Raw genomic sequence first — 13,703 nt, 5'->3', positions numbered from 1 at the left:
CTACTGATTTGCCAGATTGATTGTATCTCTGCTAATCAACCTGAATAATACATAGGCATTCTCTTTTTTAACTTAAAATTGTACTGTATAAATATCTTGCTTGCTGCTTCTGAATGGATATTTTACATTCTTTTAAATAGATGAATATGTTTATTATGCTTATATGTTTTAACTCTTAATTTTATGTTGAAACATCATTAATGCAGTAAATATCTGACTTGTTATTTACTCTCAATATAATTGAGATACTTGAAGGTTAAGTCTGATAAGGTGACCTCAAACTAAATTCTTTCTTTCTTCCCTTTGTTTTTACATAATGTCTGGATGTCAGTCTTTAGAATGTGTCAGTAAAAACAGGAAGGCATTTATCATGTATGCACATAGAAAAAATTGCTCTTTTCCTCTCATATTCCCCTATAAATAACTTGAAATACCATTTTACATTACAGAGTAACAACCGGATCAGCTGTAATATTAAAAAAAAAAAAAAAAAGCACAAATATTTTAGATATTAGATATATCAGTGCTGAAAGGGAAAGAAATTAATTAATAAGTTATTTAACAATCCAACTCCTTAAGAGAATAATAAAGAGTTGGTTACTGATAGGCTAATTTCACTCTTAATGAAAAGAAAAAATCTATGGGTCTGTGAAAAAAGTGATGGACAATTTAGCCTTAAATATTTGCATAGTTTATATGTACATTTAAGTAGAATATAATCCAGTTTATTTTTGAAGAAAGTACTTGCATCTGCAAGGTTTGTAATGGAGAAATAAATAAGTAAATATATATGTCTGTCATTTGCTACAACAAGAATCCAATCCATTTCAAAAGCAAATACATGTACCTGTAATGAGCTGTTTGAGTATTCAGATCATACATCTCAAATGTGGACCTTCAACTAATTGTCCAAGAGCATTTAATAATTAGCAACACAGCCCAGAAATAGGACATCTCTTCCACATTACTGGCTTGGCTATAAAATGTTGCTTAGATGCATTTAAATTAGCTTTTCAAATTCTTACACGCATTTAAGAAATCTATTGCAGTCTCTTTTGGGAGTAGAGAGGACACGTATGTTTTTAGGTGTACAGAATACGCTTGTTGTGCTGATATCTCCTGATAATCTTAAACGTTGTACTGCAGTTCTGCTAGCAAACTCACAGCTGATGCATGACACAGAGGATGGCAGACCTGAAGAGTGCCTAAACCTGGCACAACTGCCAACAGAAATAGAAAGCAAATATGTGCAGAGAATGACAAACACACACATACATGTACATAACTTATATGTTATTATCAGGAATAGTTCCTCCATTTTTTTCAAACTCTGAGATCCAGCAATTATTAGAATTTTGCACAGAATATAAGCCAAAAATTTGGGTAGGAGAGGCATTTCACATGTGTTGGCCAAATGCAGGTGACCTCAGCATTAACCTTATATTTATTTATTTACATCATTCCTTATGAATTAATAGGAGCAGAGGGGATCTTAAATAACAAAAGAAAAATTAATCAGACTTCTAGTGAAACAAAGTGAGGAAGTTCATATATTTTTTTAAGGTAAGCACCAAGAAAATCACAGGGCAAGTACATGGTATGATGACTCAATTGTTAAACAAAAGCATTCATTACAATTGTCACTGCTTAACACTGTTATGTAATTTTCATATTATTTAGAAAATTTTAAGATTCCATGCACTCACCCTAATTTCAAGTAAAGATGCAGAAGAATATGAATGTTCTGATGCCACTAAAAGTCATTGAATGTACTTCTCTAGTTTTGCACAGATAGGTAAAACTGAAAGAAGATACGCAGGCTTCCCTAAGGTTACATAGCATGTAATTAATGGAGACAAGAATAGGAACAAGAGATAATGGTACCTGGTCCTCTGTTTTAATTAGTAGTTCTCATGAACTATCCTTCCAATGCACGTGCTACTACATGCTGAAGGACTTTATGTGATAAAAATCATTTCCCATAGCCTAACTTATATAAATTTGTCTATGAAGGTGCATACAAAGAAGCAGGACTAAACACATAGGAAATATGCACTTGATTAAATTCCAAGGTAGGTCTGGAGAGAATGGCTGAAAGGACAACCTTCATTCTATGTTGTATGTAGAATTGTTGGATATTAACTGCATCTGATTTTACCTCTTCTGTATTTACCAGACAAATCAAATATAAATCTGCTATTTGTAACATAAATGTGAAGCAAGTAATAATACTCAAACCATTGTAATATGACATTATTCATATGAAATTTACAGCACAGCTTTTTTAAACGGATAGCTTACTGAATGACAACAGCAAAAAGCACCACCAACAAAACAACCACCAAACAATTAGTCTTATGGAATGTAGAACTGAGATTTATGCATAAAGTAACTGAATATTAAATATATCCATGAAGAAACACTGATGGCTTTAAATATATAATTAAAAACGTTTGTAAGTCAACTTCCTGCTCAAATATACTCTGCATATGCCAACTAGTATGTATATTAACACAAAAAAGAACAGTCCAGCATAAACATTTTTAGATGTACAAACACTTAAGGTCTGAATTTGTTATTTACTATGGCTAAAGCCTTATTTTAAAAGATATTTTACTGAAGTTTAAGGTTGTCAACATTTGTTTGTGGTCTTTGGTGTCAAACATCACATTTGAGTTTGTAAAGGTAAAGTTCTGCATCTGGATACATCATTGAACAGTAATGTTGCCAAACAGGCAGGTAAAAAAGTCACTATGTCCATAAGATAGTGCCTCAGTGCTATCAGTGATAGTTAAGAATGGAAATAACTTTGGTTGAGAGGAGAAATAACTTTGGTTGAGAGGAGAAATCTTAGAACAGGGCTTCAGTTGACAAGAAGAATGTTGGGTTTTATATTAGCTGGCTGATAAATAGAATATAGTAGCACTTGCAATACAGGTAATGCATCTGTTCTTATTAATTCAGATTTAGTCCCAGAGCACAGCAGTAACACAGGTAGAGTGGAAGTTGTCATTAAAGTCTTCAGTAAAACTTCCATTTTCCATATAGTGGTACAGATTCTGCTATATGTACCAAGGCAACACTGTGGGCTGAACCACAACTAACTTTTTAAGATCTATACTTTCTGGCTGTATTTATACCGGGGGGGGATTTTTGTAATTGTTCATGCCCTAGAATACATTATAAGTACATTGCTTCTGTTGAGATGGCTTTCTCAGGGCTGTCTTGCACCATGAATTATGTCCAAATTCCACCTGATTTAGCCACTACAGAGGGAGTTATGTGGAGGTTCTGTGTTACAGAACATCCAAACTTGCCAAGGTAGATGGTGTGTTCATCTTCTGCATTCTCTTTTCCTTTGACTGGACTGTGAAGATCGCAGTTTTTATACCAACTTTCCGAATGTTTTGTGTTGGAGGTCAGTTTAGAAGAAATGACCATTCTACATCAGCAAAATGCTGCAAAGAACTCAGAAAGGGAGAGGAATACATTTAAGATGAAAAACAGAAGAGCAGATAATAAGGTGTTGGGATACACAGAAATGCTTAGATTAGAGCAGAAGTTAGAGTACAGTTTTGATTAGTGAGAAGTGACAGTGAATGTATGTGATCGTTACCTCGTAAAGAGAGTCTGAAGGATATGATTAGGGAAGCATGACCATGGTACTACTGCGGAAAAAGCTTTGGGTCACTTACCAGCAGCTCAGAGAGAGACACAAAAAATTAATGCAATGAGTTGATTTTTAGAGCAATCAATAGGTGTCTGATAGCTGATCAGCTGAACGATTTTTTAGGTTCCATTTAATCTATTGAATGCCCATATTGATCCCCTTTGCTTGTAATATGACTTCTAGCTCATTTGTTAACATCTGTATTTTGTCTTGATCTCCAACTGAATCCCACTCATGAATTCAACACATCTGAAATGATGAGCAGGCGAGCTAGACTCCAGTGGGGAACATCAGGAGGACTGGATTGACTGCAAATCTCTAAAAGAACCTGTGGAGTCTGCTGTCATGGAGAAGACTTCATGACATCAACATTTGTCATAGGTGAAAAAAGTAGCTTAAATTGTGAGTGTTGACAGACAGCAGATAATTGGGAGAAAGGGGAGAAAGTCTGAAACCAAAGCTAACCTCTTGAATAGAAGCCTGCTATTTGCTATCTGCAAATTTTACTGTCTGTTTGTAAATTTTGTTAACACCTGGACTAAACCTGAATGTCTTGAATCCTCCAACACATACAAAGATATGAGACAGAACCACCAGTTAGGACAGTGACTGTCCCTTATGCTTCTGTACATAGATTGTTCAGATTTGGAAAACTGAAGAATCAGAGCACTGGAAATAAGGGAAGGCTACAAAGAAGGTTTAATTGAAAGAATTAGTCTTGGAAAGAGAAAGGGAATTTGGAAAGAAAATCCTGTCTGGATAAAAGATCCTGGAAGTAAGCAAGATCTTAGAGGTGAGGGAGATGTGTGGAGAAATGCACTAGAGGACACTTGGAGACTGTGGCCAATAACACTTTAGACTGAGAATGACAAGAAGCAACACAGCAAGAACCAAAATGACTTTCTGCCCAAAGTTCCCAGACTAGCAAGGATCTTCAACAAAGATAAGCAAGTAGAATAAAAGCCCTGAACTGCTTGGTTCTTAAATAAACCCATGTCTAGTTTTACTACAGGGTTTCCTCCCTGTCTGTCTCTCTCATGCTGACCACTCACGTTGCAGTCAAACACAATTCTCCATTTTGCTGTTGATGGATCCCAGTATAGGTGTTAGGCATTTAATTAAGTTTTTATCTGTATATATATATATTTGTGTTAGAGGCTTATGCCAAACAAAACATATGTACCATCTTACTTGTGCATCCCAGGGAATAAGACTAGGTTCTAAGATCATCAGCACAGATTAGTTGTGTTTACATCAATACATGAACTGATCTACATCAATACCTGTTGTAGAATGCAGCCCATAACAGACATATTCTTCCTTCTATGGCAGATTTTTCCAGCAGAGAGGTTCATTTCAGATCAGAATTGACCAGGAATAATGAGTTGTTGTTAACAATGGGGCATCTCGGACCCCAAAACAGGAGCAAGGCAACATAACAGTAAATAAGTACATCTAAGGGGGATACTTCAAGGAATCTGGGTCAGTAGCAGTAGTTCCAGTGTAGATACAAGTGATTTTTGAGGAATGAATGTTTATGTGGCAGTGTTTGGCTCCAGTGTCCCATAATTAGCTAGGAACTGTATGGGAAGAAGAAAGCTTAATACAGAGGTCAGCCACTCTTCCCTCCTCCCCTCCCCCCCCCCCCCCCCCAAATTATTTATTTATTTATTTTCAGAAAAAGCTGATGAGGCAAAGACTGAAACGACTGATTACTGAATAGCAGTAATCCAAAAGGTAGAAATTTTTCATAAGCATTGTCTACTGAAGCAGAAAAGGCAGTAGAAAGAGATTGAGAGCTGCTATACAGTATGTTAACAGAAACTGAAAGGTGTTATATTGTCACCCACTCAAGAGCAGCTCATTTGTTCATATACCTATGGCTGCTAGCTATCAAAGTGTACAGGTATTGCATAAACACCACAGTGATCTTTAGGCTGTGAATGCCCTTACTGTGGGGCTTCATTAGCGTTTTCAGTGTATTAGGTCTCTCAGCACCAATTACAGAAGTAACAATTAGCTCGGACCAGCACATACATGTATAGGTCTGGACCTAGCTGACCTCCTGTGCTCTTTTGTTTTAAAGTAGCTCCATCCACAGCTTTGTGTTTTTGTTGTTTTTTGTTTTTCTTTTTAATATTTTTCATGGTATTAACATCATGAAGAGATGCCAGTGACACTCTGATCTTTCAGTCAAGGTCAATTTAAATATTTATTAGTTTTTAGCATAGAATTATATAGTTATTAATTGCCTCAATTCCAACCTCCATAAAACTGGCTGTTCCATACATTTATTTTGGCTGACGTTTCAATTCAATGATAACAACATTCTATTAAAAAACAAATAAACAAACAAAACAAACAAACAAACAAACAAACAAAAAACAGCACAGGCATGGGTCTCCACAAACTGGGTGACATGTTAATATATGAAGCAGACTCTTTATAAGCCAGGCAGATGAAAGTTGTTGTGACTTGATAATGCAAGAATCTGGGACAACCACAACATAAAAAACTGTTGGTATAGTGAAGATAACATTACAAATCACCTCACAGTGATGAAATCCTGGGCAAACTCACATCCCATTCCCTATTTCAGCTTCTGTTCCATGTATATGCAGACATTAAAGAATGCTCTCTTTCTCTCTCTCTCTCTCTCTTTTTTTTTTTTTTTTTTTAAGAAACGTGAAAATTAATGTCAAAATACTGCGTCTACCCCATGTTTCTGCAGTAATTGGACACAGAACATGGTTTATTTATTGCAGTGATGTTTTCACTTCAAAGTTGGGACATCACAGGTGTTTAAGATAAAACTAATGTTTGAGCCACTCCTTGCAAACTAGCAGCCTCTTTACCAGTTGTTCTTTCAGCTGATCAGCCAATCAGCCGAGGGTGTATGTTCTACCTTTATTTCCTCCATCAGTCTAAACCACTACAGAACTTTACACTTTCCTTTTCTAAGCTAGTCAATAACTGAAATTTTCTTCAATATTCCCTGACTACTTTTTTAGTCTTTCTAGCTGCAGCTCAAAGACAACATATGAGCCTTTCTATTTCTATAATAGATTTGAACCTTCAAACTTAAGAAAAGCAGAAAATTGGTATGCCAACTAGGCCTTTTTCAGGTTCCTCATGTGGGAGAACTGGACAACTGCTTCTATTCTATCCCATTCTATTCTGTTTGCTTAGAATAGTTCTTCACTGCTCTTTTAAGTGTACAAATAAAGTATTGTTTTGATTTTCTTTAGAAAGACTGTGTTGCTTTTCTTCAAGAACATCTCATCTCATATCACATTCTCCTCAATAATTAAATAAACAAAATTCCCAAAATACTGCTGGCCATCCTTTCTTCTGTCTCTTTTTATCTTACTCTGTGCTACTTAACACTGTTAATCAGACCCATCTAGGACAAGTGCAACAAGTAGTGAGAGCTCTGTCGGCTTTGGGAATGGTTTAGTGCTAGTACAGGTCCTGGAAATTTACCTAGCAGGAAATAGCTGTTTTTACTGCAAGGCAAGTGAACTGCACATAGGTTTACAGGCTGTTTTTCTCCTTTCTGTCCATAATCACTTGTCTCCACTTTTATTATCCACTTTCTATCTGTCTGGTTTTCTAAGGTGACCCTATCAGTTTTGCTGGGTTAAGTAGTTATGTAGAGAGAACTTCTGTTTTCCTTTATGTTGTTCAGAATTTTTGCAGTCTGTCTTTGTTTTGAATTATAGCAACCATTGAGATATAGGGAGTTTGCTGTTCCTGCTTGTAGCTTATGTTGCTTGGAACTAATTTGATCCCTTAATAAAATCAGCTCCCATCCAGGATGCTACTGATTTGGATTACATCCTTCTCTCCAAACAACTCTCAGTTGCTAGAAAATAGGCTCGTAGGCAAAACTACTGGATCTAACTCTTCAGGACTGCTAGCTTTCAGGAGTGATTTATTCAGAAGATATAAAGGAAGTGTGAAGGGAAAAGACTTCTTGCATCTTTTATCTGGTCAGAATTAATAGTATTTTCCATTTGTGCCCAAACAGAAACAGTTATGCCAGTTGTTGTATTATTACAGCTTTTTTACCTGAACAGAGTGGATACTATCTTATATTGTTCCCTTTGCAGAGGTTTGCCAAACACCCCCTTTTGAAAGAGTTGGATGAAAGCTTCTGGGCCAAATTACTTCCTTAGATAGTTGTGTGAAATGTGGTCATCTGATTCGTGTCAATATGGAACAATGCTAGGGCTGCATGATATGATGAAATGTGACCTTCCGTCTTACATATCCTTGTATAACCACAAGTCTAAGAAAAACAGAGTGTTAATGTATATAGTTCTTGTATCTTGCAAAGGAATGGTCCAGCAATTCGTGTTGATAGGGGATAAGAGAACAAAGGGGTTTCAGAATAATTGCTAACTATTATGATTGTTGCATGGGACACTATGCAAGTCTCTGATATGTGGCCAAGAGATTAAGGAGAAGGGAAAAAGCTGAAGGACGACTAAAAGAGAAAGCTTGCAGGGGACACTGCACAAGTCTCTGACATCCAGCCAAGATGGACAAAGGAGAAGGACAAGAAAAAAAGCCTGGGAGGAAGACTACGAGCCTTCAGCACGAGAGACCCCCAGAAGGACCACCAGAGACTGATACGCATGAACCAGTAGGAGGGTTTGGATTCCGGGAACTAATTATAATAACCCTGCCATTTCTAGAAGTAATAATGAATATGTAGGTGCCTAGGATCATAAAAACCAGCTGCTTGATGTAACTTGTGTGTGTCTTGGTGGAGCAGAGGCTCCTGGCACACCCAGTGCTGTTTGCTTACCTCTATTCATTTAATAGATTGTAAAACTGATTGTAATCCTATTTGGGACTTTTAGACATTTATTACAGTTGTATAATGAACAGCAGAAAAAGAAGTTAGATTTTAGCTTGATATTTTCTACACGGTAATTTAAGTTTGATAAAACCTTAGAGGTACACACAAGCAAGCAAAGGTCTTCAGATAACCTTGTCTGTAGACAAGGAAAGAGATTTCTTTCCAGCTCTTTTATCTGCTGTACTAATGAAACAAGGGTAGCTATTGGCACAACTGTGACCCCAGTGAAGAAAATAGGGTGTGACCTCGTGACTTGTGTTGTCCTTCCCTTCTGCCTGTATTTTTTAATGAGCTTAATCAAGGTGGTATTTTTTAACACCCTAAATAGAGGGATCGAGAGACTATGACAGCAAGCTGGTTTCCATATTTTATTATATTTTTCTCATCATATAACTCATCCTATAAGAAAAAGATTCAGTTTTGAATGATCAAATCCCATCAGTCAAAAAAGCATTGTATGTTAAACTGTGTAGCTGTCAGTTTAAAATTTTTCTGATGATTTTTGAGCACTGGCATAACAATAATCAAACAGACCATGACTTCTCTGGGTACAAAGAGGAAGATTTCTTCCTCATCTTTGTACTAGAATTTCTTATAGAAAAAGTAGCACTGAGCACACTTCAGAATAATTCTGTTCAAATTTCTCTTCAGATTAGCCTTCAGTGTCTCTTATCTGGAGTTATACTACTTCCACAAGTCCAGCCTTTGCTCCTTTCTCTTGAGTGGAGAATGGTGGTGGGGAGCAATCATACAAAGAACAACCAACTGAAATGCCAAGTGCTTTGTACTCTCTTTATCTTTCATTGAACAGAACAAAATATAGCCATATATAATACCTATATAAATCATAAGGCTGCCTGAGGGGCCAGTTTTTTACTTTTCATTTTCTCTTTTTCTTTTTTTTTTTTTTTTCTCCCTGATTTATCTTGCTTTACAATGAGCATGCATGCTTCAACGGATACCACAGGACAAAGAGAATAATTTTTTCACCATTATTTTTGATCTAGACTTAACTATCTTCACTTCCCAGTTTCACTCCTCAGTGGGTAAAATGGATAGAGTCTAAATTTATGAGGAAAGCAGATTAATTGCAAAGATATTTTGTCTCCATAGTAATATTACATCCTTGTTATTAGAGATGAAAAATCACAGGTAAATAACACAGCAAATTCAAAACTTGGGCTCTTGTCAATAATAATTCCTAACTTCTTCACCCCATCTGTTCTTATGTTTTCTTTTGAAGGAAAATTTTGCATTGTTCAAATGACTAAATGATGTTTGATATTAACTTAATTATTAATTGATCACAATTATGAGAAACAAATTTATAATAAATATTAAATATAATTGATGGATTGGTTAAAACACTAGTAAAATATTGCTATGTAGTCACAAACTTTTTTTTTAATCAGTTCCCTGGCAGAAGAGAATATTTAAGACAAAAACATAAGTTTAATATACACAATCCTGGGGACAGAAAAAAAAGAGGCAGTAATACCCACCCTATATCCTTTTTGATACTTATCATCTGTGCATTACACTCTACTCACTCACACATATTTGCTAATGTTGTCCATGTTGCCTTTTATTTTAAGAAAATAGGAGTTTGAATGTAGCTTTTTATGTCATACAAAATTCTGTGCAGAATATGAGCAGAATAAAAGGAAGAAAATTCAATTATTCATTCACATTCACATTTATTGAAGATATGTCTTTGTCTGTTAGAAGAAAAAAGAGAAAATTCACACAAAGAGAAGATGCACTATGCTTAGATACATGAATTTCTTCCAACTAGCTGTGACAGCCATACACACCTTCATATGCACATATGTATACATAGTTTTGGTGGAAAGAGATGAAATAATTATGCAATTCACCATGAAAGCACACTAAACAACTGGTGTCCTGGCAGGTATTTGTTCAGATTGTTCATAGAACAAAGATAAAAAGCCAATGGAAATATTCCAGGCTACATGAGGACCTCACTTTGAGTTTCTTTCTAATGGATTTCAAGAAAGAAAAGATCGCAGCAATTCAAGAGTTTCTAAGATCATTTTAAGCACACAGAGATCTCTGAAATAGACCTGTTGGTCTATTTGCTATCAAACTTTTGTTTTATTTGTTTTAATTTAAATGAGGTAGCAAAACGAAAGACAGGAAGACAGGAAGAGAGGAAGAGAGGAAGAGTGGAAGGAGGAGAGGAAGGAAGAGAGGAAGAGAGGAAGAGAGGAAGAGAGGAAGAGAGGAAGAGAGGAAGAGAGGAAGAGAGGAAGAGAGGAAGAGAGGAAGAGAGGAAGGAAGAGAGGAAGGAAGGAAGGAAGGAAGGAAGGAAGGAAGGAAGGAAGGAAGGAAGGAAGGAAGGAAGGAAGGAAGGAAGGAGGGAAGGAAGGGGAAGGAAGGAGGGAGGGAGGGAGGGAAGGAAGGAAGGAAGGAAGGAAGAGAGAGAGAGAGAGAGAGAGAGAGAAAGAAAGAAAGAGAAAGAAAGAAAGAAAGAAAGAAAGAAAGAAAGAAAGAAAGAAAGAAAGAAAGAAAGAAAGAAAGAAAGAAAGAAAGAAAGAAAGAAAGAAAGAAAGAAAGAAAGAAAAAGAAAGAGAGAGAGAGAGGAGGGTACGACACCTACTGATACAATCTATACGACAACATTTTTTTTTTCCCTAATATCGTCCTTCAGAAAAACATATACGTTATTTGGCTTTCTGTGACTTTAATTTTCTTCTCCATAGCTCTTTGTTACAGGCTCATAACTGTATTGCAGTAATGTACATTACAGAAGTTATCACTCATTAGTGTGATACAGTTGCATGATATGAAGCCAACAGAGTTATTAAAGAAGCATTGTAAAATGAATTTATTTTGAAGCACAGAATGTTACAACTAACGTTCACTATTTTTTTTCTCTGTCCACACTTCTTTTGCAATTTTAAGCTACCTGGAAGGTGTCATTTAGTTACTCCTTTCTCACCAACCTGGGAAATAAGTTCTTAGCCATAATCATTTGATTTTTGATTGTTTCTCTTATTTTCTGCCATTCAGAACTGTTGTTTTTATTCCTTTTCAGCCTAGAGGTTCAAATACACCTAAATACTATCAATTCACCATAGGGACAAATTGTCTTCTCTCTCACTTAAGACAACAGTATATCTAGAAATGTTTGATGTGTGGGCCTTAAAAAAAAATAGAATGTCCACATTTTATACTACCAGTATCATCATAATTGGACACAGAATAAAATCCCACAGGCAAGATATTCCGATAATAGGTAATTAATATCCAGTTTTGCATTTTACAGTATAGAAAGCCTATTTGAATGTACATGCAGAATGACAAAGGAGCTAATATTTTCTTGCATTTTTTCTCAATATTTTGATTTTAAAATTGTTTGTGAATTCCAGCTATTGAGCTTTCAGTCTCACAGGCACATACAGAGATACATAAGTAAAAAACAGAGATACTTAAGTAAAAAACAAAACAAAACCATAAAGCAATTACGACACTCAACCTCCCAAATAAATAAATAAATTGTTTCCAACATGGTATTTTGAAGACTTTATGCATCTGCCATATTCTCAGACTCAAAGAATTAAAGAAACTTTAGAGAAGTAAAAGAAATTTTAAAGATTTTAATTTTACGTATACGCGCACACACACACATATTTAACAGGGCTTTAAAATTTTGGCATGCCAGAATAATTATGTCTTCTCTCAGATGAAAATAGATTCTAAGAAAAATATGCAGAGGAAGTTGTATCTCTCTTAAGATTTTGGTCTCCATACTACTTTTGCCTTTAGGTCTCAACTGTTATGTTTGTTTAATCTAAGTGAACAGGAATTTTCTAATGAATTTATTTTTTATTGGAAAGAACTCATCGGAAATAAACATTTTCATGAAAATTCTGTCATTCTCTTCAGAAAAAAACTCTTATGGGAAAATTTTCCTGTATCTAAGATAACATCTGGGAAAGTGTGTTACAGAGAAAGGGTCTGACAGACTGACTGGGGACTTGAGTGCTATGCTTTTGTATCCTACAAGTAGGTATCAGTTTCACTCTAGTAACATCCCTTCTTCTGTGAACACCTGTGGAAGCCTCAAGTTTACCGCAATGTGAAAGAGGGAAAACAACAACAAACAAACAAAGAAAAAAACACACAAACTTATTTGTGAAGATTTATTTTTTTTTTGCCACATCCAGTTGTGAAGATAAGTAATTTTTTTCATAAGTTGGGGTTTAAAGTTAGCCTCTTAAATTCAAATACATGGCTTAATTTTGAGTTAGCTGAGCACTCAGAGCTTCTGTTATCAGTGATTGTACTTACTCTGTCAATATCTGCAGATCAAAACTTGAAAAGTTATTTCATAGATTTGTGAGGTTTTAAGCCCACAACAAGCCATCAAGGTCTTCCTGTTTGACTTTCTGAATTATATGAAATTAATGTAGATATTAATTTCTTAATTTCTTTAATTAATGGTATGTTATGATCAATGAAAAATGACACAAATCAATGACATTCTGCATTTCTGAAAATGTTGAAAATACTTAGTATGAAGTCTCAAACTTAAAAAATTAAAAATACACATTGTATTGCAATACAGTTTTATGTACAACTAGCCATTTTAGCTTCTAGAACTGAATATTTTTTTTTTGCCTCTCTGGTTTTAAAATTTATTATTCTAGCCTTTTGTAATTTACATTTTATTTACACTAGCAAAGAAACAAAGTGAAAAATCATCCTGGACTGCTTGTAGTTCAGTGATACTTTATTTGTGTTTTCTCAGAAATATTATATATCATATATCATATATTGAATATCATATATCGTGTATCATATACCATATACCATATATCATATATATTAAACCTGGAATAGAGCCTTTAATAAAAAGTAAAATTAATTAATTAATTAGGTAAAAAAAAAAAATTAGACCCAGACTAAATGTTGAAATGTTGTGATTTGGACCTGTTCTGATGCCCTGGACAACATGATCTAGTGGATGGCAGCCCTGTCCATGGCAGGGGGTTGGAACTAGGTGGTATTTAGGGTCCCTTCTAATCCAAGGCATTCCATCATTATATGGCAGATTCTTTACCAGATTTACATGTAGGGTTGTTCTGGACTATCTGGGAAACCTATTGCTCTTAAAAGATCAGTGATTTTTTTTTTCCTTCT

Source organism: Netta rufina (genome assembly GCF_964035555.1).
Source record: "Netta rufina genome assembly, chromosome: 1".
Classification (NCBI taxonomy): domain Eukaryota; kingdom Metazoa; phylum Chordata; class Aves; order Anseriformes; family Anatidae; genus Netta; species Netta rufina.
This window is presented reverse-complemented; position numbering follows the sequence as displayed.